Source organism: Leptodactylus fuscus, chromosome 6 (assembly GCF_031893055.1).
Source record: "Leptodactylus fuscus isolate aLepFus1 chromosome 6, aLepFus1.hap2, whole genome shotgun sequence".
NCBI classification, from domain to species: domain Eukaryota; kingdom Metazoa; phylum Chordata; class Amphibia; order Anura; family Leptodactylidae; genus Leptodactylus; species Leptodactylus fuscus.
The window spans coordinates 23842298-23870151 of record NC_134270.1 but is presented as its reverse complement, the minus strand read 5'-3'; the positions used below and the strand labels follow the sequence as shown (position 1 = coordinate 23870151).

General features: G+C 46.3%; 1 pseudogene; it reads right to left on the bottom strand.

Moving 5' to 3' along the window:
* Positions 1-181: 181 nt before the first annotated feature.
* Positions 182-26355, bottom strand: LOC142209958 (cilia- and flagella-associated protein 337-like; annotated as a pseudogene).
* Positions 26356-27854: the final 1499 nt, after the last annotated feature.

The following is a 27854-nucleotide window of genomic DNA, read 5'->3' as shown; positions in this document are numbered from 1 at the left end:
CATCTGACAATGAGACCCTTCATCTGATAGTAAAACCTTTCATCTGATAACATGACCCTTCATCTGATTGTGAGACACTTCATCTAAGACTGTGTGACCCTTTATTTGACAGTGTAATCCTTCAACTAACAGTGTAACCTTTCATCTGATAGTGTGACCCTTCTTCTGACAGTGTGACCCTTCATCTGACAATGAGACCCTTTATCTGATAGCTTGACCCTACATCTGTTAGTGTGACCCTTGATCTAACAATGTGACCCTTCATCTGATAGTGCCTTTTAATCTGATAGTGAGACCCTTCAAGTTAATGGAACAGAGATAATGGAGCTGGTTTGTAACAGTCACAGTCAGACGTGAACTCTACAAAAACTTTGATTTTGAACAGACCCAAACTTTTTGTGGCTTAATTCACATGGTCTGACTAAATGTTGACCACCATGTGAAAGTATAGAGAAAACACAGAAGAAGGATCACATATCCTTAGAGATCAGTTGGACTTCCCCATAATACCTTGCACCTTGCAAGCGATGATGAGGGACCATATAGTCAGAGGTCACTGATAAATCATAGGCAAGCATTGTCCATTATGTGGGGAGAGGTTAGAGAGATAAGATCATCTCTGATTTACAGCAATAATACACAGATAATACAATGTAGGGGGAGATTAGAGAGATAGAAACTCAGACAGTCAGACTGAGAAAGATAAGAAATAATCCCCAGGTGATACAGTGTGGAGAGAGAGCAGCAGATACATTAATCTCCCTCACAATTCTCAGGGTCAAAACATTCAACTACAATTTGTACAAGACCAACAGATAATTTATGCTAACTTCACACTAGAATTTGGGTTTCCCCATAGACTATGATGGGGTCCACCAAAATCACTAGTGTGACCGCAGCTTTAGTCATCACACGCTACTACACTACGGTAGTACGGTACAGTACGGTTTGCACTGAATACAATTTTTGGTCTTAACTGGCATGTCAAAATCCAAAAAAAACATTGAAAGGCTGACTCGTCTCTAGAATGGCCGAGCTGTGAGCGTCAGATATACCCACAGTGACAGATTTGATGTTCTTCAGATCGCAGACGTTTTTATTCTGTTTTCTTTACATGATAATGGTGATTATAAAGGTTTAGTCAGAAAATAATCATGGTTTGTATGGGAGAATGTTGTGGGCGTGCTCTGTGACATATGCGTACCTGTGCAGAGGTTACGGGGGTAAAAGCTGAATTATCTACAGAAAGCAGTGGGCATGCTTTGTGACTTGTGCAGAGGTCATTGAGAGGGGAAGGAGTGGAGTTGTCTACATCGCATATAGACGTCTATGGATGAGTCTTGTGGGCATGCTCTATGATATATGTAGAGGTGAAGATAGACGCAATGTGCCCAGTGCTCCTCCAGGGATCAGTTAAAGAAACTCACATTTTGTTAAAAAAAAAAAAAGTTAACAAGAAGTATGAAACTCATCCTGGAAAAAGACCATGGTGTTTTTCCAGGATGTCTCACAGTTGTTCCTGACTTAGGAGTTACTCTTAACTCCTGCCTGGATGAGCGCAGGACACAACTTCATGTTACACCCACAACTGACATGGAGTCTTTAGTCCGTGCACCCCTGTGAATGTGGAGAGCATTCATTTATCTCTAAGGGGGCGTTCACACTTGTACCTCTTTGTGCCCTGTGTCATCCCGGAGAAACCGGACTGGGGACAACTTCTAAAAGCAAACCACCGGTGTCCGTACGCGGCCTCTCCGTTTTTTTTTTTTTTTTTGGCCGGACACAAAGTCCGGTATGACCGACTTTGTGTCCGGCCAAATAAAACGGTTTCCCCACGGAGAGGCCGCGTACGGACACCGGCGGTTTGCTTTTCATGTGAATGGGTCTTAAAACTGATCACTGGGAATCCGTCCCCTGTCCAGTTTCTGCGGGGCTGAGAATGGAAACCCAGCAGAATGACACAGGGCGCACAGAGGCACATGTGTGAACACCCCTTAAGTAGTGTAAAAACTAGAGGTCACTGTAAAGTTTTGTGTGTGTGGGGGGGGGGGATGTGAGATGTCTACATCTCCTATAGACTTACAATAGGAGAGTGTAGTGAGCATGCTCTATGACATGTAGACATCGCTATGAAGTAAAGGGAGGGGTGGAGAATGCATCATCTTATGACTTCAATGGGAGCATGAAGTGAGCATGCTCTGTGACATGTGTAGCTCTGAGACGTGTAGACGTCACTGTACAAGGTGGGGGGGAGCAGGGCTGCCTACATAATCTTATGACTGCTATTGTATAATGGTTTGAGCATGCTCTGTGACACGTGTAGAGTTCACAGTGACAACAGGGGAAAAGGCGAGTTGTCTGCATCCCATTATGAATTCGATTGGACAGTGTAGTGGGCATGCTCTGTAATATCTAGAGCACACCATGTGTATATAACTGCATAATATCTATGGAATGGTGTAGTGAGCATGCTCAGTGACTTGTGCAGAGATTACTGTACAGGGAGGGGAGGAGCAGAGCTGATTACATTATCTGTTTACTTCTATAGGAGAATGTAGTGAGCATGCTCTGTGAAATGCGTAGAGGTCACTGTATAGGGAGGAGGAGGAGTAGAGCTGTCTACATCACCTATTTATTTCTAGGGAGATGTAGTGAGCATGCATGGTGCTTCTTCTGCTTTATGGATGATGCCTCCTGATATCCTCAATTAGTGTTCCAGGGTGAGGGTCTCATCATCCCCATTATATAGGAAGTTGTGGTTGTTGCTTTGTCCTGCCATGCTACAATGAGCTGTTCCAGGGGATACTCGGATGGAGCCCAGTGATGAGCCGCGGAGCCTCAGATTTCTTCCCTCAGTCCACCTCCAGGTTCTTCAGGTTTTGCCAGTTCTGGATCCTGTCCCCCACACTGTGTGTTATATCCTGCATATCCTAAATGATATAGAAGAAGGTTTGTCAGGGAAACTGGACCACAGACTACAACCCCAACAGATCTCCTGAGAATTCTCGGACTTCTCCTGAGCATGAAGCTGATCCATTGTTCACCCAAATTTTACCCTAAAATGAGTCCTGTGCTCCACAATGAATCAGACGTGAAGCAGAGTGGATCATGACTTGTAGGGTCATCCATGAAAAGGGGTTGGGCACTAATCAAAAAACTTAATTGTCTGCTCCATTCACAGACCTCAGGGAAGACATGATGATCATCTCTCTCCACATTGGGGTGGGCAGCTGCCCTAGGATGACTAGCTGTGTAGCACTAACCTCCAGCACACCCAATTATACAAAGCAGGAGTCTCTTACTAAGGAGCATTGTAGTCCTCTGACAACAGTGGTGGCTGCTCCCAGGACCTACCATCATTGTGAGGGCCTGGAATGGGGAGCACAATTGCCCAGTTCGATTGCATTTCTCGAGACTGATGCCAGTGATGTGGTGCCTGCGCCCCTGACGGGCCAAAGTCTTTATTGTTTGATTTTCCTAAATTATATAGAAAGAACAGTGGTCGGTGAGAAGGTCCAGTCCTCAGACTCTGGTAATACACATCTATGGTCGGTGAGAAGGTCCAGTCCTCAGACTCTGGTAATACATATCTACGGTCGGTGAGAAGGTCCAGTCCTCAGACTCTGGTAATACACATCTACGGTCGGTGAGAAGGTCCAGTCCTCAGACTCTGGTAATACATATCTACGGTCAGTGAGAAGGTCCAGTCCTCAGACTCTGGTAATACACATCTACGGTCGGTGAGAAGGTCCAGTCCTCAGACTCTGGTAATACACATCTACGGTCGGTGAGAAGGTCCAGTCCTCAGACTCTGGTAATACACATCTACGGTCGGTGAGAAGGTCCAGTCCTCAGACTCTGGTAATACACATCTACGGTCGGTGAGAAGGTCCAGTCCTCAGACTCTGGTAATACACATCTATGGTCAGTGAGAAGGTCCAGTCCTCAGACTCTGGTAATACACATCTACGGTCGGTGAGAAGGTCCAGTCCTCAGACTCTGGTAATACACATCTATGGTCAGTGAGAAGGTCCAGTCCTCAGACTCTGGTAATACACATCTACGGTCGGTGAAACGAGTCCATTCCTCAGACGCCAGTTATATATATCTGTAGTTAGTAGGACATGTCCAGTCCTCAGATTCTGGTAACACATACCTGTGGTCAATGAGACATGACCAGTCCTCAGACCCCAATAATACACACCTACAGTCAGTGAGACATATCTACATCTCAATCCCGATAATACACACATATGTACAATGTGGAACATCAAGTTTTACGACCTCGGAAACACAGATATATGGTCAGTGAGACACGTTCAGTCCTCAGGCCCTGGTAATACACACCTATGGTCAGAGAGACACGTCCAGTCTTAAGTCCCCAATGATATACACCTATGATCCATTCTCCTTTGTAAAGGGAGGTTGTAGATCATAATTTGCAATTCAAGGCCCAATCTCTCATTTTCTTACTTCTAGGATGAGGTTTACCTCCTTATTAGGTGTCTCCATCTCTCCCAGAAAGACATCGGGAATTTCTGCTTGAAAATGAGGACAATCTGAGATATTCAGAGATGTGTCTGCAAAACAATAACTAAATGAGACCCTGAGAGTAACGGTCAAAGCTGGAATCCATCACACCTTCTCAACTTCCTTTCATCCATAGTACCTCCTCAGCTGCTGTTCTACCTTCTTAGCTTCCTTCCACCTCCACAGTGCTCATCTCACGTCCTCAGTCTTCATCTCATTTCATCATCTGCCATTCCTCAGCTCAACCTTCATCCTACCTCCTCGGCCTTCATCTCCCTTCTTCAGCCTTCATTACACCTTCTCAACCTCCATCCCACCTCCTTAGCCTCCCTACAATCCCCTGATTCTCTCCATACCATTTCCTGAATCTTCATCCTCCTTCCTCAGCCTCCATACTAGTTTCCATTACTTCTTCTCATTACTTACTGTTGCGAAATTTTCAAAATTCTTTTGGATTTGGTTAATTCAGACCCAAAGCTCATTTCAGGTCATCATAAAGGATCAGTTATTAGCAAATTCCTGCCGAGGTCAAGGAATGGGCGCATGAGAGGAATTCTGCGTCAGTAACCCATGCAGCAGCTTTGGCTGGAGACGTCTTCACAGTTAAGCCATAATGGAAGAATTTGCTGGGAGAAGGGCACAATTACTAAGCTGTTCCCCATCTGTCCCCACCAGGTTCCCTCAGCCTCCACCTCCACCCACCTATATAGGATGTGACTGTCAGGAAAATAATTGCAAAGTGAAGATTTTATGGGTGTGGGCAACATGGGCATCTGAAAGTCAATTGACTAGCTAGTCAAAAAAGGAGATGCCCTGCACTAACTGGACCTATTTACTTTCTAGAAGGAAGACCAGAGAAGTAGCAGCCAACATCCATTCTAGACGAGTTGACAAGTAGCTCTGACTTGGCTGTTCCATCATCCGGAGTGTATGGTTTACTTCTACAACAACAGGTTCCTCAAATCCCTGGAGTAAGCACCTGCAGGAGGCCATGATGGAGGGCAAGAAATTTGTTGTGCTCATAGCTTTCTTACCCTACCTGACCCTTGGGTAGCTCGGCCAGAAGCTGTAGAGCAAAGACTGGAAATTAATGTAGAACTAGTTGGAGCTAGACTATGGGTTTGGAGCGAAACGAAGCACAGTTGGCGTGATGAGTGGACTGCCTGCAGATTTACTATGACATTTTGTGGATGTAGTGACTCAAAGTCAAGTCAAGTCTATAGAGGACTTGTAGAATCCTTTTCTAAGAGCAAGCCCTTGGCGACCCACTTCAAGATCACTTTTCCAGAAACCCAATATACTACCTGTACAATTAGCAAATATGTCCCCCAACCAAAGAACAGCGGCAGCACAACCACCATGTTGTAGGTGTGTTCCTTACAGACATGGCACCTGCTCATCCTGCCACAGGTCCATACACCACTTTGACAAATGTGACTTATGTCTTTGCACTTGGACAAGATCTAGCTACCAGTATGTCACTCTACCAAGATCTTGCTACCACCTCCTATTATGATCCAAGTGCTGCCATGGTTGGTCCTGGAAGCCACTTGATCAGGCCTTATAAATTGAGCAGCTCCTATGGATCTGTTAATGGCCTGGAAGCCATTTTGAGATCCCTTCCTTCCAGGCTCTGCTCTTCCTCAGGACTTAGCTGAACCATGAACCTTAGGAACTTTTGTGTACTTAACATGTGAGCTGTGTACATATTATGAGGAGGGAGGGTTGTGACAGTGTGTGTTTAACCTCCTGATTCAGTTTTAGAAGCTTAACAAACTTTGTACATGCACCAACAAGCCATCTGCTGTGGTCACTGGTACAAGTAGAGGCAAACAAACCTCTCAGGAATCATTTTTTTTCAGGTTCGGGTGATTTGGATTCTGAATTGTGTATAACACTGTCAGGGCACCTAGGAACCTATCTATAAAACATAGTGTAGAACACTGTATCTATAAAACATAGGGTATGACACTGTCAGGACTCCTAGGAACCTATCTATAAAACATAGTGTATGACACTGTCAGGGCTCCTAGGAACTTATCTATAAAACATAGTGTATAACACTGTCAGGGCTCCTAGGAACCTATCTATAAAACATAGTGTATAACACTGTCAGGACTCCTAGGAACCTATCTATAAAACATAGTGTATGACACTGTCAGGACTCCTAGGAACTTATCTATAAAACATAGTGTATGACACTGTCAGGGCTCCTAGGAACCTATCTATAAACATATTGTAGAGCACTCTTAGGGCTCCTAGGACCCATCTGTAAAACATATTATAGGCAAGATTGGGTTAATGAATATTTATTTTGTATTAAATTTATGAAATTCCTCCATTTTTGGCTATATTAGACAGGGCACCATCCTCTTTTCTTTTTCTGCTACTTTCCTAATTGGGATTAACCTTTAAGAGTGAGAATGCTGGGGCCAAATATGGCAGCTAACCCTCACATCACATGATCACCTCTCCAAATACAAGTAAAAATCATAGACACGGGAAGCCATGGCAAATGGTCGCTTTGATGTTCTATCTAGAACCCGTATATCTCCATTTCCAACCGTATCTTATATCCAGGCTATAGGAGACACAACAGGGTCCGAGGGCCTCCGCCCAATTGTACAGATTTCCCTAACAAATTCTCCTTTTGCTCTAATATTAGTCCACTTATATATCACCATTGCATTCTCACATTATGTAACACTCATTTCAACAAGTTTTTGGGGCTGCACTTTACTTGTCCGTCAATGAGTGTAGCTCATCCCTGGTCTCTACAACCATCCAGACTGACCACAGGAGCCGCAGTGACCTCATTGTCTGGCCGGGTCCTCACACCACTAATTGTAGCCTTCAGATGAGGTCATCAGGTGCCGGGGAATAAAACCACATCCTCACAGCAGCAGAGAAGAGGCGGTGTAGGGTGTCCAAAGTGCCGGGGAAGGGGGGGCCATAGGTTTTATGGGGTCAGTGAATTCAGAGAAGTTCCAGAATAAGGTTCGGGACTATAATTTTTCTTGTTGTTATTTTGTGCAATATACAATGACTATCACCAACCTTGTTCTGCTCCATCTGCAGATACTGTGGCACCAGCTCCCTTATGGCTCTGGGGCCCAAACCCATCATCTGAATCTGGGACAATTTTATGGAAATCACTTTGCTTTTCTTTTAGATCTCCCGTCCTGATCAAGGAACAGAAAAAACATAGGATCATTAGAGAAATAAGGAAAACAAAAATGTAGGCTAATACACAGAGCAAACATGGAGGATGGGCAGCCACGTATATGAGATAATACACAGAGCAAACATGGAGGATGGGCAGCCACGTATATGAGATAATACACAGAGCAAACATGGAGGATGGGCAGCCACATATATGAGATAATACACAGAGCAAACATGGAGGATGGGCAGCCACATATGTGAGATAATACACATAGCAAACATGGAGGATGAGCAGCTATGTATATGAGATAATACACATAGCAAACATGGAGGATGAGCAGCTATGTATATGAGATAATACACAGAGCAAACATGGAGGATGGGCAGCCACGTATATGAGATAAGACAGAGCAAACATGGAGGATGGGCAGCCATGTATGTGAGATAAGACAGAGCAAACATGGAGGATGGGCAGCCATGTATATGAGATAAGACAGAGCAAACATGGAGGATGGGCAGCCACGTATATGAGATAATACACAGAGCAAACATGGAGGATGGGCAGCCACGTATATGAGATAATACACAGAGCAAACATGGAGGATGGGCAGCCACGTATATGAGATAAGACAGAGCAAACATGGAGGATGGGCAGCCATGTATGTGAGATAAGACAGAGCAAACATGGAGGATGGGCAGCCACATATGTGAGATAATACACAGAGCAAACATGGAGGATGGGCAGCCACGTATATGAGATAATACACAGAGCAAACATGGAGGATGGGCAGCCACGTATATGAGATAATACACAGAGCAAACATGGAGGATGGGCAGCCACGTATATGAGATAATACACAGAGCAAACATGGAGGATGGGCAGCCACGAATATGAGATAATACAGAGAGCAAACATGGAGGATGGGCAGCCACATATGTGAGATAAGACAGAGCAAACATGGAGGATGAGCAGCCACATATGTGAGATAATACACATAGCAAACATGGAGGATGAGTAGCTATGTATATGAGATAATACACATAGCAAACATGGAGGATGAGCAGCTATGTATATGAGATAATACACAGAGCAAACATGGAGGATGGGCAGCCACGTATATGAGATAATACACAGAGCAAACATGGAGGATGGGCAGCCACGTATATGAGATAAGACAGAGCAAACATGGAGGATGGGCAGCCACGTATATGAGATAATACACAGAGCAAACATGGAGGATGGGCAGCCACGTATGTGAGATAAGACAGAGCAAACATGGAGGATGGGCAGCCACGTATATGAGATAATACACAGAGCAAACATGGAAGATGAGCAGCCACGTATATGAGATAATACACAGAGCAAACATGGAGGATGGGCAGCCACGTATATGAGATAAGACAGAGCAAACATGGAGGATGGGCAGCCACATATGTGAGATAAGACAGAGCAAACATGGAGGATGGGCAGCCACGTATATGAGATAATATAAGGAGCAAACATGGAGGATGAGCAGCCACGGATGTGAGAAAATACAGAAAGCAAACAAAGAGGATGGGCAGCCATGTATATGAGATAATACACAGAGCAAACATGGAGGATGAGCAGCCACGGATGTGAGAAAATACAGAAAGCAAACAAAGAGGATGGGCAGCCATGTATATGAGATAATACACAGAGCAAACATGGAAGATGGGCAGCCACGTATATGAGATAATACACAGAGCAAACATGGCTGTCCAGATAATAAGTGCCCCCTTGGCTGGGCCTTGTTTTCTCTGAAGATGTCGATGGTCTGGAGTATATAGAGCAGTATGTACACTATACCTCATATACAAGATAGATTATTTTGCATGCCCTGCAGTTGCGCAGCTATTATGGGGTTAATTTTCATGTTGTTTTCTCCTTTGCCAACATTTTTTTCTGTCTGCTGTTAATTATACTTTGTTATTGTTTTTGTTTTCTTAATGTTTAATTAAAGGCTCAAGAATCTTCTGCAGCGTCTGGGATTGTACGAGGGATCTCATGTCTGAGCCACGGAACGCCATAGACAGGGGCAGGTATAGATGTGAGCAGTCAGCTGATCTAGACATATGGAAAGAGAGAAAGAATGGAGAGAAGGACGGAGAAAAATAAATAGAGATAGAGGAGAGAGAGACAGAGAGAGGAAAAGAAAGACGAGACAGACAGTGAGGAGAGAGAGGAGAGGGCAAGCAGAGAGATAGAAATAGGAGAGAGAAGAGAGACAGAGGAGAGAGAGTCAGAGAACTTGTACAGCTACGTCCTAGAGAGACAAGAGGGCGCCAAATAAATTGTGAAGCAAAGAATAACAATAGGAGTCCTAGAGAGGTAAGACAAGAAAGAGGACAGCTCCAGAGAACTAGTGCAGCACTGGAGGAGTTTTAGAGAAGGGTAAGAACATAGAGGAGAGCGCTACAGAACTGGTGTAAAACAGGAAAAATGATTGATAGGTAGGAAGAGAAAAGAGAGCTCCAGAGGACTAGTGCAGCACAGGAGAAGTCTTAGAAAGGTAAGAGACAAAATGGAGGAGAACTCCAAGGTACTGGTACAGCACATAAGTACTAGAGAAGAGAGAGGAGAGCTCCAGAGAACTAGCGCAGCACAGAAGGATTTCTGTAGAGGTAAGAAGAATGCCCAAAAAGGCAAGATGCTGTGTATTCAGGTCCCGCATGGTGGCAGGTATTACCTCTGTTTGCTTGTTGACACCTTCCTCAAGTTCCAAGGTCTGGATTGGCCAAATGTGCCCACAAGCCGTCCGTCATGTGTCCACAACCTGGCTGTGCGGTCCAATGAGCCACTGATTATATAGGGGTCGGAGCCGTAGAAGAAGTGTTCCACAGCGACCACTGCTCCGCCATGAGCTGCCCAAGAGAAGAGTAAAGGTGGCTTCTCCTTTACAGCCTGGAAGAAGGAAGAAGACCGGGTGAATGTGTAATATAAGAAGTTCTCCTAATATTGACCCCATTTGCCGTCCTCAATGGAAGTGCCACTGGAGTAAATGCTCCCCCTATAGTTACTGCGACCCCTATGGGGAATAGATCAAGAAAGGTCACCAACATCAGAGCAGAGAATGTGATACTCATGTTATTGCTGAGCACCAGAAATAGAGCTGTGGGTGAGGTATGAGGGGTAATGGCTGCTGTCATTCCCAGCCTCTACCCATCTGGGACCCCAGACTCACTCACACTGCGTTACCTGGTCACTGGCCTGGAGGCCGTACTGTGAGATGTCCCAGACCTGGAGGAATCCGGCCGTGTCACCTGTCACCAGAACCTGGTTACTCTGGTCACTGCTCAAGCCAAACACTGACTCATCTGCTCTATGTGGGGCATAGAAGAAATCTGTGGAAAAAGAGGAGACCATGAGAGATAGTGGATAATGGAGGGCGCTGCCCCAAAATACCCTCCTGAGGTCACCCTTCATCCAGAGAACCCCTTAGACAGCTCTTTGTGCAAATGATCCGTCACACTGGGAAAACCTCCAGAAATTATACTGCTGACATATACTACTCCAGTCACATCCAGAGCTGCATTCAGTTCTGCAGCCTTTGATGTCTTATACTTCCGTCACATCCAGAACAACTAAACAATTCTGCTGCTATATTATGTCTTACTCTTATATTCCTGTCACATCCAGAGCTGCACTCACAATTCTGTTGCCAAATCATGTCTGATACTCTAGTCACATCCAGAGCTGCACTCACAATTCTGTTGCCAAATCATGTCTGATACTCTAGTCACATCCAGAGCTGCACTCACAATTCTGTTGCCACATCATATCTAATACTCTAGTCACATCCAGAGCTGCACTCACAATTCTGTTACCAAATCATGTCTGATACTCTAGTCACATCCAGAGCTGCACTCACAATTCTGTTGCCACATCATGTCTGATACTCTAGTCACATCCAGAGCTGCACTCACAATTCTGTTGCCACATCATATCTTATACTCTAGTCACATCCAGAGCTGCACTCACAATTCTGTTGCCACATCATATCTGTAACTCTAGTCACATCCAGAGCTGCACTCACAATTCTGTTACCAAATCATGTCTGATACTCTAGTCACATCCAGAGCTGCACTCACAATTCTGTTGCCACATCATGTCTCATACTCTAGTCACATCCAGAGCTACTTTGAATTTTGCAATATCACAATCTCCGGATTCTCACACTAATTGAGATTTCACTGAAGGAAATGATCTGTAGTAAGAACAGTGCGGCTGAGTGTGTACAGACTCCAAGAGACCGTATCCTACTATCCCATAGGAAAGTGGTCTGAGGGTCTGACAGAGAGATGAACAGAGATAGGAAGAGCCTTGGAGTCAGATCCTGCAGCTGAAAAACCAACTGATTCAATTGAGCGTCGCTCTATCTGCACCTAGTGGTCATAACTAGAGATGAGCGAACACTAAAATGTTCGAGGTTCGAAATTCGATTCGAACAGCCGCTCACTGTTCGAGTGTTCGAATGGGTTTCGAACCCCATTATAGTCTATGGGGAACATATACTCGTTAAGGGGGAAACCCAAATCCGTGTCTGGAGGGTCACCAAGTCCACTATGACACCCCAGGAAATGATACCAACACCCTGGAATGACACTGGGACAGCAGGGGAAGCATGTCTGGGGGCATAAAAGTCACTTTATTTCATGGAAATCCCTGTCAGTTTGCGATTTTCGCAAGCTAACTTTTCCCCATAGAAATGCATTGGCCAGCGCTGATTGGCCAGAGTACGGAATTCGACCAATCAGCGCTGGCTCTGCCGGAGGAGGCGGAGTCTAAGGTCGGACCTGAATGGAGACTGGTGTGGAGCGATCTTAGACTCCGCCTCCTCCAGCAGAGCCAGCGCTGATTGGTCGAGTTCCGTACTCTGGCCAATCAGCACTGGCCAATGCATTCCTATTGGAAAAAGTTTATGTCACAAAAATCACAATTACACACCCGATAGAGCCCCAAAAAGTTATTTTTAATAACATTCCCCCCTAAATAAAGGTTATCCCTAGCTATCCCTGCCTGTACAGCTATCCCTGTCTCTTAGTCACAAAGTTCACATTCTCATATGACCCGGATTTGAAATCCACTATTCGTCTAAAATGGAGGTCACCTGATTTCGGCAGCCAATGACTTTTTCTGATTTTTTTCGATGCCTCCGGTGTCGTAGTTCCTGTCCCACCTCCCCTGCGCTGTTATTGGTGCAAAAAAAGCGCCAGGGAAGGTGGGAGGGGAATCGAATTTTTTTGGAGTTTGCCACGTGATGTTCGATTCGAATCGAACACATCGAACAGCCTGATATCCGATCGAACATGTGTTCAATAGAACACTGTTCGCTCATCTCTAGTCATAACATGTCATAGCAATACTTCACCTGTGATACTATATCCTATCCTATTAATATTATAAATGTGAAAGTTTGTGAATTTGGATGTTCGGATGTTTGTTAGTCAATCACGCAAAACCCGCTTGACTGATTTGGCTGAAAGTTTCCACAAACATAGTTAATACACCCCATTGCACAATAGGCTACTTTTCGTCACAACAGCGCACATACGTTTTTCCCAGGACCCCCACAAAACCCGAACTCACACCACCATCTCTGCAATCTCACACACTTTGGACCATAGCAAGCCACAAAATTCATATTGCCCTCTACAGCCTCGCCCCTAACCCCACACAATCACATATACATAGACTTTACCACTTTGCCCCTCACCTTAACGATACTCCAGGAGATTCTCTTTAACGCTCCGGAGCAGCCATGTTTGCCGACCCCCACCGCTCTGACAATCCGCGACACCGCCCACCCATGTCAATACCCCTAGGAGGTCTAATAAATGCAAAAAAAAAAGTTTAAAAAAAGTAAAAAAAATATAAAAACAAATAAAAAGGATTAAAAATTCAAATCACCCCCCTTTCCCTAGAACACATATAAAAGTAGTTAAAAGCTGTGAAACACATACATGTTAGGTATCCCCGCGTCCAAAATCGCCCGCTCTACAAAGCTATACAAATATTTTTCATGTTCGGTAAACGCCGTAGCGGGAAAAATGGTCAAAAGTTCCAAACCGCTGTTTTTTCACTGTTTTGATTCTGATAAAAATTTTAATAAAAAGTGATCAAAGCAATAACATTTCCCGAAAATGGTAGAACTACAAAGTACACCCAGTCCCGCAAAAAAAGACGCCCTATACATCCCCGTACACGCACGTATAACAAAGTTACGGCTGTCGGAATATGGCGACTTTTAAAAAAAAAACATTTTTTAACACAGTTTTGGATTTTTTTAAGAGTTCAAAATGTAAATAAAACCATATAAATCTGGTATCCCCAGCATCGTAACGAAACACAGAATACAGGGGACATGTCATTTTCGTTGCACAGTGAACGCTGTAAAACCAAAGCCCGTAAGAAAGTCGCAGAAATGCATTTTTTCGTCAAATCCACCCCATTCTGAATTTTTTCCCTGCTTCCCAGTACATTATATAGAATAAATAATGGTGGCATCATGAAGAAAAATTTGTCCCAGGAAAAATTAAGACTTCATATGGCTCTGAGAGCGGAGAAATAAAAAAGTTATAGGGTTTAGAAGGAGGGGAGTCAAAAACGAAAATCAAAAAATGCCATCGGCGGGAAAGGGTTAACTTCAAATACTTCTGTCCCAAAGTCACTATGTAAAGTTTCTCACAACACCGTATATATAGCAGCTCAAATACAAAAAAACTTCAACACAAAAGTCTCACGTATTCTCTGAATTACAGAAAAAACAAGATACAAACTTACATTTCATATCCCATACCTTATACACACTACGAAAACCTTACCCGCGCCTGTAGATACCCACTTCTACAATCACCGCAGACGAAGTCGCGGGTACCAGCTAGTACACTATATACTCTACACATACTATATACCATCTATATCATAGACTGCATGTTTATTACCTGCAGTATTGCACATGAGCGGACTGACATGTACAGTGTATATGAGGGAATAGTGATAGACTGTATAGAAGGAGAACACTAATAGGTTATAAAGGAAAGAGTTAACCTTTTAAATTGCTTTTCCTGCCCCAAATTGAATTTTCATACTGATGATATATCCCAAGGAAAGGTCATCAATATGTGATTTGTGGGGTCTGACAACCGGACCCTGCACAGATCATCTGTTCTAGCCGCCTCTGGGTGCCGGAAGCTACTAGTGGACAGGCAGTGCAAGCAGTGCTGCTCTTATGGAAGGAATAGGAGCGGTGCTGCAGTTCACCGGGACCACCACTATGTATAGGAGCGCCGCTGTGCACCCCCCTGGAGGCTGTTAGAACCTATATATGTGGGGGATGTCCTACCCACTGTAAGGGTCACAGTACAATGCACCTTTTGTGTGTTCCCGATAGTATAATACACCCCACATTGTGACCCCACAGTATAATGCAGCCCACATTGTGACCCCACAGTAAAATGCACCCCACATTGTGACCCCACAGTAAAATGCACCCCACATTGTGACCCCACAGTATAATGCACCATGTGAATGAAATTAAAATGAAAAGAAAAAATTAAATGAAGAATAATAAAATGTCCATACCCCCATTGCCCGGCTTCTTCACAGTCCTCTATCTGCATCCCCTGTATCCAAGCTGTTGGGAGTAGACAGGGGGCTGCGTGATGAAGTAGGGAGCGGACAGACAGACTCACTCAGCTCCTCTGGATGAGCCAGGACATACTGCCCAGGACAGAACCTCGAGTCCGGGACTATAACTCTCAATTTGGGTCAAGGAGGGATTCTGTAGGGGGCTGTGGCACAAAAGGGGTCACAATAATTGTGTGAAGGGCGCTGTCATGGGATGAGAATGTGAATGTGTTATACTCCAGTCACACCCAGAGCTGCACTCACTATTCTGCTGTTACATTATGACTTATACTCCAGTCACACCCAGAGCTGCACTCACTATTCTGCTGTTACATTATGTCTTATACTCCAGTCACACCCAGAGCTGCACTCACTATTCTGCTGTTACATTATGTCTTATACTCCAGTCACACCCAGAGCTGCACTCACTATTCTGCTGTTACATTATGACTTATACTCCAGTCACACACAGAGCTGCACTCACTATTCTGCTGTTACATTATGTCTTATACTCCAGTCACACCCAGAGCTGCACTCACTATTCTGCTGTTACATTATGACTTATACTCCAGTCACACCCAGAGCTGCACTCACTATTCTGCTGTTACATTATGTCTTATACTCCAGTCACACCCAGAGCTGCACTCACTATTCTGCTGTTACATTATGTCTTATACTCCAGTCACACCCAGAGCTGCACTCACTATTCTGCTGTTACATTATGTCTTATACTCCAGTCACACCCAGAGCTGCACTCACTATTCTGCTGTTACATTATGTCTTATACTCCAGTCACACCTAGAGCTGCTGCGCCTTAGGGAGCACCCACCCACTGCTCTGACCCCTCCCCCTTACCCTCAGTTTACCATACTTCCTGTGCGGTGAGTACACGCTCCACCAGCGCAGCGTCCCGTCCTCGGAGCTGACCACGACAGCTGTGTCCTTCTTTGCTGCTCGTTGCTGTAGAAAGTAGACTCTGTCCACTGGAGGCTGACACCTGCGAGACAACAACGGTGAGGTCACATGATGGTCACTTCGCTCAGTGGATTATGAGATCCCCATGTCACCTGCTCTCAGCGCTCTGTCTCTGGTAACGGCTCGGCGGCCGCGGCGTGTGACCGGCCCTATGGATAAAGACATGAGGTGACATATGGGACTAAGCAGTCCAAGTGTGAGGCATGAGGCGCAGTGTACCTCCCGCTTAGATACCTCCTCCGCGGACACCTCCTTAGATACAGGAACATCCTCTGCGTCTCCGTATTCCACACAATGATTTCGCCATCGTAGCTTGCGGTCACCAGGAGCCCCAGCAAGGGGCAATAATCTGCGTCCAGAATGTCTTCCTTGTGTAGGTGTCCACCGCGCCAGGACTCATCCGCAGGCACATATGTGTTCTGGGGGACACAAACAGGTAGTCATTTACCGCTAAGATGCCCCCCACAACAACGCCGTGTCTGCCCACAGCTCCCTGCACCACTGTATGAGTGGGGTCTTATGAACAGAATGACAGGACTGCAGTAAAGACTGACTGTGCAGACTGGCAGCAGCAATCCAACTAACACCCCACAGAAGAGGTAGTAGTGGAGGTGGCAGGGTATAGGCCCACTGATGTCAATGCAGGGTGGCCAAGTGGGTTGTAGAGCCTCTGGTGTAAGTGCATGGGGGTGGAGGCCCCCTGGTGTCAGTGCAGAGAGATGGAGTGTAAGGGGGCATTCACATGGAGTAACGCCGGGCGTGTATCACATCCGTACACGCCGGCGTTACGGCAGACTGCCGAACACTTTCCCATTCACTTCAATGGGAGCGCTCGTAACAGCGGCGTTTACAAGCGCTCCCATTGAAGTGAATGGGAAGTGTTCTGCAGTCTGCCGTAACGCCGGCGTGTACGGCTGTGATACACGCCCGGCGTTACTCCGTATGAATGCCCCCTAAGCCGTCTACTGTCAGTGTGCATGCCCCCTGGTGTCAGTGTAGGGAGCCACAGGCGGGTGTAGGCCCCCTGATGTCAGTGTAGGGAGCCTCAGGCGGGTGTAGGCCCACTGATGTCACTGTAGGGAGGCGCAGGTGGATGGAGCCCCCCTGATGTCAGTGTAGGGAGCCGCAGGCGGGTGTAGGCCCCCTGATGTCAGTGTAAGGAGGTGCAGGCGGGTGTAGGCCCCCTGATGTCAGTGTAGGGAGGTGCAGGCGGGTGTAGGCCCCCTGATGTCACTGTAGGGAAGCGCAGGCGGATGGAGCCCCCTTTGATGTCAGTGTACGGAGGCGCAGGCGGGTGTAGGCCCCCTGATGTCACTGTAGGGAAGCGCAGGCGGATGGAGCCCCCCTGATGTCAGTGTACGGAGGCGCAGGCGGGTGTAGGCCCCCTGATGTCACTGTAGGGAAGCGCAGGCGGATGGAGCCCCCCTGATGTCAGTGTAGGGAGCCGCAGGCGGGTGTAGGCCCACTGATGTCACTGTAGGGAGGCGCAGGCGGATGGAGCCCCCCTGATGTCAGTGTAGGGAGCCGCAGGCGGGTGTAGGCCCCCTGATGTCAGTGTAAGGAGGTGCAGGCGGGTGTAGGCCCCCTGATGTCAGTGTAGGGAGGCGCAGGCGGGTGTAGGCCCCCTGATGTCACTGTAGGGAAGCGCAGGCGGATGGAGCCCCCCTGATGTCAGTGTACGGAGGCGCAGGCGGGTGTAGGCCCCCTGATGTCAGTGCAGACAGGGGCTCACCTCTATTTTGGTGACATCATATACGATGATCTTCCTGTTCCAGCCAACACTCAGGAATCTGTGCTCCTTCAGGGGCAATATCCGGGTGACCTCAGACTCTTCCAGGGCCTGCAGTCTGTGCAGGTGGTGGCCATTCTGAATGTTCCACATCTGGGGAAAAAAAAATGGAGGGGAACATATAACATATAGCCCTGGTGGTAAGGAGAAGAGTATGCCTGGCCCTGGTGATGAGGAGCATTGAGTCCCTTGCCCTGGTGGTTAAGATGAGTGAGTGCCTGATCCTGATGGTAAGGACGAGTGTTTGCTTGGTCATGGTGGTCTGGAAGAGTGAGAAGCTGCTCTTGTTGGTGAAGATGAGTGTTTGCTGGCCCTGGTGTCCTGGTTGTGTAGCCTTGGCAGTACCTTGAGTGAATGGATGGCCCGGGTGGTGAAGATTTGTGAGTGGTGAGGATGAATGAGTTCCTGGTCCTGGTGGTGAGGATAAGTGAGCGCCTGGCCTTCGTGGTGAGAATGAGCAGGTGCCTAACCCTGGTGGTCTGGATTAGTGATTGACTGGCTCTGGTGGTCTGGATGAGGGATTGGTTGGACCTGGTGGTCTAGTTGAGTGATTGGATGGCCCTGGTGGTCTGTATGAGGGATTGGTTGGACCTGGTGGTCTAGGTAAGTCATTGGATGGCCCTGGTGGTCTGGTTGAGTGGCCTTGGCTGTACCTTAATAGTCCCATTCCTAGCTCCAGTCAGCAACTTCCTCTGGGACATGTCCAGTGCCATACAGGTGATTTCTTCCTCTCCGTGTACATTTTTGAGCAGCAGGGACTTATTCCCTGTTTCCACATCCCACACTATGACGGAGGAGTCCTCACTCGCTGTCACCACCTGTCGGGTGTAAACTACAGTCACCAGCATGCCTCATAAATTACAGATTTTCATTATTTTGCTGCTTGTCTTTGGAAACTGTCAGCATGCTTGTGGACAGACACATTTGGTTTAGGAAACAGAGCCCGGTGCAAACTCTGAACAAGCAGGAAATAGTGTGAGATTTCGACTGAATCAGCAGAATAGTGAGTGCAGCTCTGAAGTATAACAATTAAAGATATAGTCATCAGTAGGTTCACGTGCTGAAAACATGGAGCAATATAACATCTCCAGACTTGGGGCCCTTCTCTCACCCACACATACAACCAGCCTTAGGGCCCCTCTTTCATCCAGACATAGGACCAGCATAGGGGTCGTTCTTTCATCCATACATGGGACCAGTTTGGGTCACATCTCTCATCCATATGGACCACACTTAGGACCATTTCTCAAGAACACATAGCAAACACTCACCTGATGAAAGAAACCATTGTAGAGAAGTGCAGATAGAGGGGCTTCATGTGTGGTCAAGGTCTCCTCATTGGGGGCAATCTGGGCTAGTTTTAGCATTCCAATGTGGTCAGCATAAGTGACCAACAGGCGCTGGGGGGGAGATGGAGTCAGTAAAAAAGGAAAACTGCCGTGTTCTTGCAAGCGTCCTGGTTGGATATTGGGAAATTTTAACACCATTGTCTGCAGACACCTGTGCGAGGAGATGTCCCAAACCTTCAGAACCTGGTGGAGAGAAGCAGTCAAGGAGCCATTCATAATAGCAACAGGATGGCCACCACAGAGACAGCACAGAACAGAGACATCCAGAACCTCCAGAACTTGATGGAGAGAAGCAATCACTGTGACCAGCCCATAAAATAGACACTTGAACTTCCATAACCTGATGTAGAGAAGGAACCAAAGGTACCAGCCAAGAACAGTTAGACTCAAAGTTTCCAGAACCTGGTGGAAAGAAACAACAAAGCATACCAGCTTGTGATAGAAACACCCTGAATTTCCAGAACCTGGTGAAGAAAAGCAGCCAAAGATACCAGCCCATAATAGATACATTCAGAACTTCTAGATTCTAGTGGAGAAAAGTATCCAGAGAAACCAGTCCATAATAGACGAATCCCAAATCTATTGAACCTGTTAGAGAAAAGCTATCAATGTGTCTAGCTCATAATGGAGACACAGAACCTGGTGGAGAAAAGAAACCAAAGATATCAGCCCAGAGTAGACTCACCTAGAACCTTCAGAACCCTATGGACAGAACCAGTCAAAAATACCAGCCCATATTAGAGGTACCCTGAACCTCTAGAAACTGGTGAAGAAAAGAGCCAAAGATACCAGTCCAGAATAGACAACCACAGAACTTCTAGAGTCTATTGGAGAGAAGTGGATAAATATACCAGTCTGTAATAGATAATTGACAAACGTCCACAATCTGATGGAGAACAGCAGCTGAAGATACAGTACCAGCCCAGAATAGAGACAGCCAGAACCTCTAGAACCTAGTGGAGAGAAGATACCAGCCAATGATAACCACCTATGCTAGACAGATCCTAAAGCCCCAGGACCTGGTGGAGAGAAGCAATGAATGTGACCAACAGATAATGGAAACAAACAAATCACCAGAGACTAGTGGAGAGAAGCGTCTAAAGATATCAGCTCAGAATAGAGTCATCCAGAACTTCCAGAACCTGGTGGAAAGAAGCAACAAAACATACCAATAACAAAAAAAACTACAAACTTCTCGAAGTTGGTAGAAAAAAGTAGCCAAAAATAACAGTCCATAATAAATCGCTTTACCCATGGCCGTATATGTGGTTGTCACTTTGATATTATTAGGGCTGGGATGACATTAATAAGCTATAAAGGGGGTTGAAAGATTACTGAGAGCCCTCGTGTGTCAGAAAGGAATTAAAGGAATCTAATTTGAGATAAATTTATTTTGACCAAAATTAATTTTTGGCCCAAATCACCTGAATCTGAAATTGAATGAATTTTAAAAAGTTCTCTCATCTGTAGTAAAGAGCAGTCAGTGAGCGAAGATCTGATGGATGTCCATCCTACTAGTGATCTAAGTGTGAGGCGAGGGACAAACACAACTTTTTGGTCGGAGAGGATGAGGGTTATTTTATCTCCATCCTCCATGTTTCACTTACCGAGTCCTTAGAGTAGCTGAAGATCTGGTTCAGGGGTTTGTAGATAGCCACATCTATGATGGATGTTGTATGCTCCAAGAGGACGGCTGTGGGGCGGCTTGGGACATACTGGTTCCATAGTCTGACCTTGTGGTCTAGCCCACCAGTGACCAGCAGGTTCAGTGTCTTGCAGAAGTCGAAGCATTGTACCCCCTGTCATAGAATGTACCATATGTGATGTAGGAAACAAGGAATGAACCTAAACAACAGTCCATAGAAGGACCACCACCCACCTTACTGATGTGCCAGGTATAAACCTTCCCTCTTCTGTGGACATCCATGATGACTACCGAGCCGTGAGAGCTGCCACAGGATGTGACTACCAGTTCCTGATCAGCCACGAACATGATTTTAGTGATGGCTTCTGTGTGGACATCAGGAAAGGACTGAAAACTAAGAAAATTGCTGTGGAGCTTGAGATCCTGAGTGACAAGATAAAAGGGAGAAGAGACCCTCAGCTGTCAACATGTACCAGTGACCACAGTGGTCCTCACAGTAAGTCCTCATCAATCACTGAGGTCCCGATAATAAATATCAGTGACCCTCAACCATGGTGGTCCTGACAGTAACAGTAACTCTTGACAGTAAAACCTGTAACCTTAGCAGTTACGGTGATCTTATCAATAAATACCAGTGACCCTCATCGACCACGTTGCTTCTGACAGTAAATATCAATGACCCTCGTCAGCCATGGTGGTGCTGACAATAAACACCAATGAGCCTCAGCGACTACAGTGGTCCTTACAGTAAATAGCAGTGACCTGCTGAAGCATCAGATCTTCACCATTCCATGGATGACCAGTACTGGTCCTCATACATCTTCCTTGGCATCAACGACAGAGACGTGAGGACAATACCCACCTGCATGTAGACCTTGTGTGGACCATCCCGGTGACTGAATGATTTCTCGAACAATCCAGAGTTCGGTTTCAGCAACCACAGAAGACTTATGCCACCCTTGTCATCACCCCATAAAAGCAGTGAGCGGCTTCCAGGAGACTGTTGGAAAAAGATGATGGTGACAATTCTGAACGTCTGGATGTCAAACATCAGGAGGAGAGACATGCACATACATACATACATACAGTACATACATATATATTTATATACCTGCACATTGTACCAGTAGAAGAAACAGGTGACAACATGGGTCAATGCTGCAAAAGAAGGGTCAGATTAGTCATACCAAATATTTGGACCTACACCCACGATCAATCGTATGGAGAAGTTCTATCCCCAGATCCAAGCAGCCTACCGAACAGGTGAAATTCCTCTATTATGGTCATTGCAGACACATCAAAGAAATGGATGTCACGGCCGGTGGTGGCCACAGCCACTTTCTGCACATTCGGCATGTACACTGCATCCGTCACCCAGGACTTAAACCTCCTCTTCTCTACCCATGAGTCCATAGAATCGATCTGAAATGTGAGTAAAATGGAGGGTCTTAGGAGAAACCAGAAACCCCACCAAAGCTCCTCAGAGATAGAAGATCACATAGTCACGAACCAACAGAGATGACATTGCTTATTGGCTTTAGTAACCCCATTCGATAGAAGGAACCACTGGAAGCCCCTAAAGAATATCTTGGGGGGAAATATGGTGAGTCCTATCATATCCCATGTCTTTATATATGATCCTGTCTCCTACACAATCATAAATAGTCCGCCATGAGCATCCACCTGTCTCCTTGTTACAAACCTCATAGGATTTCTGGAGTTGTAGGGTGCCATCCCATATAGTAAGGACTCCTCCTTTACTGAAGCTCATAAACCAGAGTGATGGGGGGCAGCTGACTGCTACAATCCGGCAGGTAGGCTCTTGCTGAGGAAACAGACAGATTACAGAATGAAGTGAGCAACATTGAGTGTACATGGAAGCCACCGACCAGCAGCCAACTGGTGTCAACTAGTCATGGAGTAATGTTTGGTGCCACTGACCTTATTACGTGTGCACAGTCTTATAATGGGCTCCCCAATGAACGTCGCTCTTTGTACTGCCATGTAGTCTCTCTCCTTGTATTGTAGTAGCAGGTAGGTACAGAACTCGCTCCAGTCAATGAATCCATCACACGAGGTGTCCACCTGACAAGAGACACCACTGACCATAAGTCAGCCATGATATCCTGGTATAGGATCTGGTCAGTATGTGGCCACCGCCATGCAATCTTGGGACAATGTGGACTCTTTGTACCTTGTTAAACAGAAGCTCCAAATTATCGTCCCAGGACTCCGACCCAAAGATCCCAACCAGAACCTCTTGAAACTCCTTCAGAGTCATGTTCCCCGGCCGTCGAGACATCTCCTGCTTCCTAATCTTGAGGGACAGATTGCGAGGGTCCTCCATGTTCTCATCCTTTTTGCTGTGGTTGGTGAAGACTTCCTCCAGCATCCGCAAATCCTCCAGACAGAACCTCTCCTCCAGACGTGTGTTCCCAGACGGATCGAAACTAGAAGAGCAAAGACATACCTGAATAGATCGTCACATCTACGGTGCATAGTATGGAGACATCAAAGGCTGGTCATCTCCACAACATGACAAGCCCTAAACAGAATTACTAGGCAGAAACCATCAGCAAGAAGCTGATAACTGATCTAATTTCATGCAGCTCATCTCCAGAGATATATGAATGACTCGGGTGTTCATGAATTAATGGACCTAACGTGGGGCTCTCCTCATCAGACGGTGTTGTCATACTAACCGTGTCAGGGTTGTCGGGAGCTCCTCTTCAAACATCTGTGGTCTTCTTCTTGGACATGTCATGTGTCGCTCTCCTCAATAGCCTTCCATTTATATTGGCTGCCCCTAGTAACCACCGTGTATTTCAGGCTGTTGATGGAGCTTGCCGTTATGGGCCATTAATTTGATGATTGTGGCAAGGATGTCACATTCCAATCTAGTTCTCCATTAACCAGTTGGTAGGTGGTGAGCAACTAGACAGAAGAGCTGACAATCCACTGGGAAATCAGTATTCTATCAACTTGTTGTTAGTGAAAACTTATATTAGGTTCACTATAGTGGTGTCCATCGTTTTAAACTGAAATCAATGGAGGAAAGTCTTCCATACAAGACTATTCCTCCTCCAGTTTTCGACGGACTCTGTGATGGAGTCTCCATTGGAGATCTAGCCTTACCCACTCTTTCCCTGACTATAACTAGTCCTTCTCACACAGATGAGCAGCTTGGTCATTGCATAATAATGAATGTGAGACATTAGAAGAAGGGGCAGGAGGTCAGGAGAATCGGGGTGCAGCCGAAGTACAGCAGGAGCCTTCAGAGAACAAAGCCCTTCCCAAGGAAGTATCAGCTGGTGATGGAGCCATACTATTGTGACCTCCATGCCAAGCTCCTTTACTTCTCCGTCAGCTACAGTGTGATTGGGGGTTCTGAATATTGCCGCCAGCTCGTCGGCCCCCAGAAGGTCGAGGGTCCCCTCTAGGGTCCCCAGCAGTTCAGTACACTCACCTCATTATAGTCTCTTCTTGGCTTAAGCTCAGACGTTGGCCATCAGGTTTCTGGACTCCCTGAATTAAAGAGAAAATGTGAGGTCAACAGGTCAGCACTAGAAAATGGTGGTGAGAGAAAGCCCTGGAGACTTGTAAAGTGGCAGCAATGATCTCCTGATGGCAGTTTGGAGAAGGCCCCCTTCACATCTCAGGGGGGACCTGGAGCAGTTTGCCAAAGAAGAATGGTCTAAGATTCCAGCAGAGCCTTGTAAGAAACTCATTGCTGGTTACCGGAAGCGGTTGTGCGCAGTTATTGTGTCTAAAGGTTGTGCTACCAAGTATTAGGCTGAGGGGGCCAATACTTCTGTCCGGCCCATTTTTGGAGTTTTGTGTAAAATGATCAATGATTTGACTTTTTTTTCATTCTCTTTTGTTTTTTCATTGCAAGCAAAATAAATGCAGATATTACCAAAGAGTTTGTGCTTGTAATCATTTTCTGGAAGAGACTGAGTATTATCTGACAGAATTGCAGGGGGGCCAATACTTTTGGCCATCACTGTACCTACCCTTATATGTATATATATATATATACTGGCTATGTGAATTTCACTCGATTATAGAGGGAGTCATGGTCGAGTTTGCTGTTTGTTTTGCTGACCCTATATTTATTTTGCAACATTGTGATCATGTTGTATATGATCATGTATGTGTTATTTTTATGATTGAAATAAAACTTTTGTACTTTTTTATATGTTGAGTGCTTTGTCACCTTTTCTTGGTTTCTAGTTAGGGTTTAGTGCAGGGGTAGGAAATAGAGGTGAGCAGTACTATTTGAAACAGTAGTTTCGAATAGCTTGCTCCCATAGGAATGAATGGGAGCAGCCGGCACACAGGGGGTTAAGAGGAAGGACGCTGGCCCCGGCTGCGTGCTGGCTGCACCCATTCATTCCTATGGGAGCGTGCTATTTGAAACTACCGTTTCGAATAGTACTCGCTCATCTCTAGTAGGGAACCTTCGGCTCTCCAGCTGCTGTGAAACTACAACTCCCAGCATGCTCCATTCACTTCCATGGGAGTTCCAAGAACAGCAGAGCAAGTATGCATGCTGGGAGTTGTAGTTTTGCAACACCTGGAGAGCTGTACGTTCCCTACCCCTGGTTTAGGGTATTCGGGACATGGTTAGTAGGATTAGGGTATTTAGAACCAGGTTCTGATTTTAGCTTTAATGTGTTACATGGTGCACTGTGTGGATAAGAGATCGGCTCCTGTGACTAGCATTACTCTATAGAATGAGGAAAAAACGGAGGTTTTTACAAGTATATAAATAAAGAGTAGAAACAGCGCCATTTCCACCCATAGGCTAGGTGTGGTATTGCAGCTCATCCTCATACAATGGTATGGGGCAGAGATGCAGCTAATATCCCTCCAGCACAACAATATGGAGACACATGGATGACCTCAGGTAAGCAGACTGATACATTGTAACAAAATGTCAGCACAGAAGAGAGACTTGTGTTGTTTACCCCATACAGGATGCCCTACACTGGTACACTGTAACAAGCCCTCAACTGTGTGAGCAGGACCAGGTCAGGTCAGGAGAGGATTTGTGAGGTCGGGAGGTTTATCTCCTGGAGATACACTGTGACCAGCCCTCAGCTGTGTGAGCAGGACCAGGACACCTACTTGTAGACATTCTTGGTCTTACCTGTCTCTTTAGGAAGAGCTCCAGCTCCTGCAGCACAGAGGCGGACAGAAGCTTCCTCTGCAAAGCCGGCGCCCTCTTCTGTACACGAGAGGGAAGGGGCATCTTCTGCTCTGAGCCTGGGGAGAGGGGCACAATGGGGGGCCAGGGGTATGACGGTGGGTTCTATAGCTATAGAGTGACTCTCACGGGGCAGAGGGCTACAGGTTGAGAAGAGGTTACTGCTCCTATGTTGGTTTTTGGATGGTCTGGTCGTTATGGCTGTCGGTGACTTCTCCCACTGTTATTGCCCATTGTTGGTTCTGATCTCCGGCGTTGTTGGAAACGTTGTTACTCGACGACTTTCTATTGTGTTCAGTTGCTGAAGCAGAAAAACTGCATCGCCCTGAGCAAGGTCCGAACAGAGCCATACATCAAATCAGCTGCCTGTGCATGCGCCTATAAGTACCGAGCAAATAATGGCGTGGTCAGAGCAAGTTCATCAATCCACCATGACAGAGGTGTGACCTGAGCTCTGGGCCCCCAGTGTATAAACTGTACCAGGGTCACACCTTACATGTATAATACTGGGGTCCTATGTGTCCTGAGCTCTGGGGCCCCAGTGTATAAACTGTACCAGGGCCACACCTTCCATGTATAATACTGGGGTCCTATGTGTCCTGGGCTCTGGGGCCCCAGTGTATAAACTGTACCAGGGCCACACCTTCCATGTATAATACTGGGGTCCTATGTGTCCTGAGCTCTGGGGCCCCAGTGTATAAACTGTACCAGGGTCACACCTTACATGTATAATACTGGGGCCCTATGTGTCCTGGGCTCTGGGGCCCCTAGTGTATAAACTGTACCAGGGCCACACCTTCCATGTATAATACTGGGGTCCTATGTGTCCTGGGCTCTGGGGCCCCAGTGTATAAACTGTACCAGGGCCACACCTTCCATGTATAATACTGGGGCCCTATGTGTCCTGGGCTCTGGGGCCCCTAGTGTATAAACTGTACCAGGGCCACACCTTCCATGTATAATACTGGGGTCCTATGTGTCCTGAGCTCTGGGGCCCCAGTGTATAAACTGTACCAGGGCCACACCTTCCATGTATAATACTGGGGTCCTATGTGTCCTGGGCTCTGGGGCCCCCAGTGTATAATTGTGCCAAGGCCCCAGCTACCATATACATATATATATATATAATACTAGTCCTATGTGATAGAGGGATGACTTTATACTGCATACAGGTGATTCTGGCCTGGGGTCTATATATGAAGTTATGACATGGTATCTGTATACAGAGGGTACTGGCCAGTGGTCTGTATACAGCGGGCTCTGGCCTGCAGTTTGTATGCAAGGGGTTCTGGCTTGGGGTCTATATAAAGGGGTCCTAGCATGAGGTATAGTAAGTGTGTATATATATCCTCCCAGTAAGACTAAACGTCCTTGGATCTGACATTGTAGACTGACTTTGGAGAGACGGTGGAAGCCTAAGGTGGTGGGACCTGTAGAGTCAAGGGCTCATCAGTACAGAATTCAGAGGGCTGTAGGCGCAGGACCCGTAGAATTGAGCAGAACCCACAAGTGAGCAGGGTGTTTGCTGCAGGACTCAGACTCAC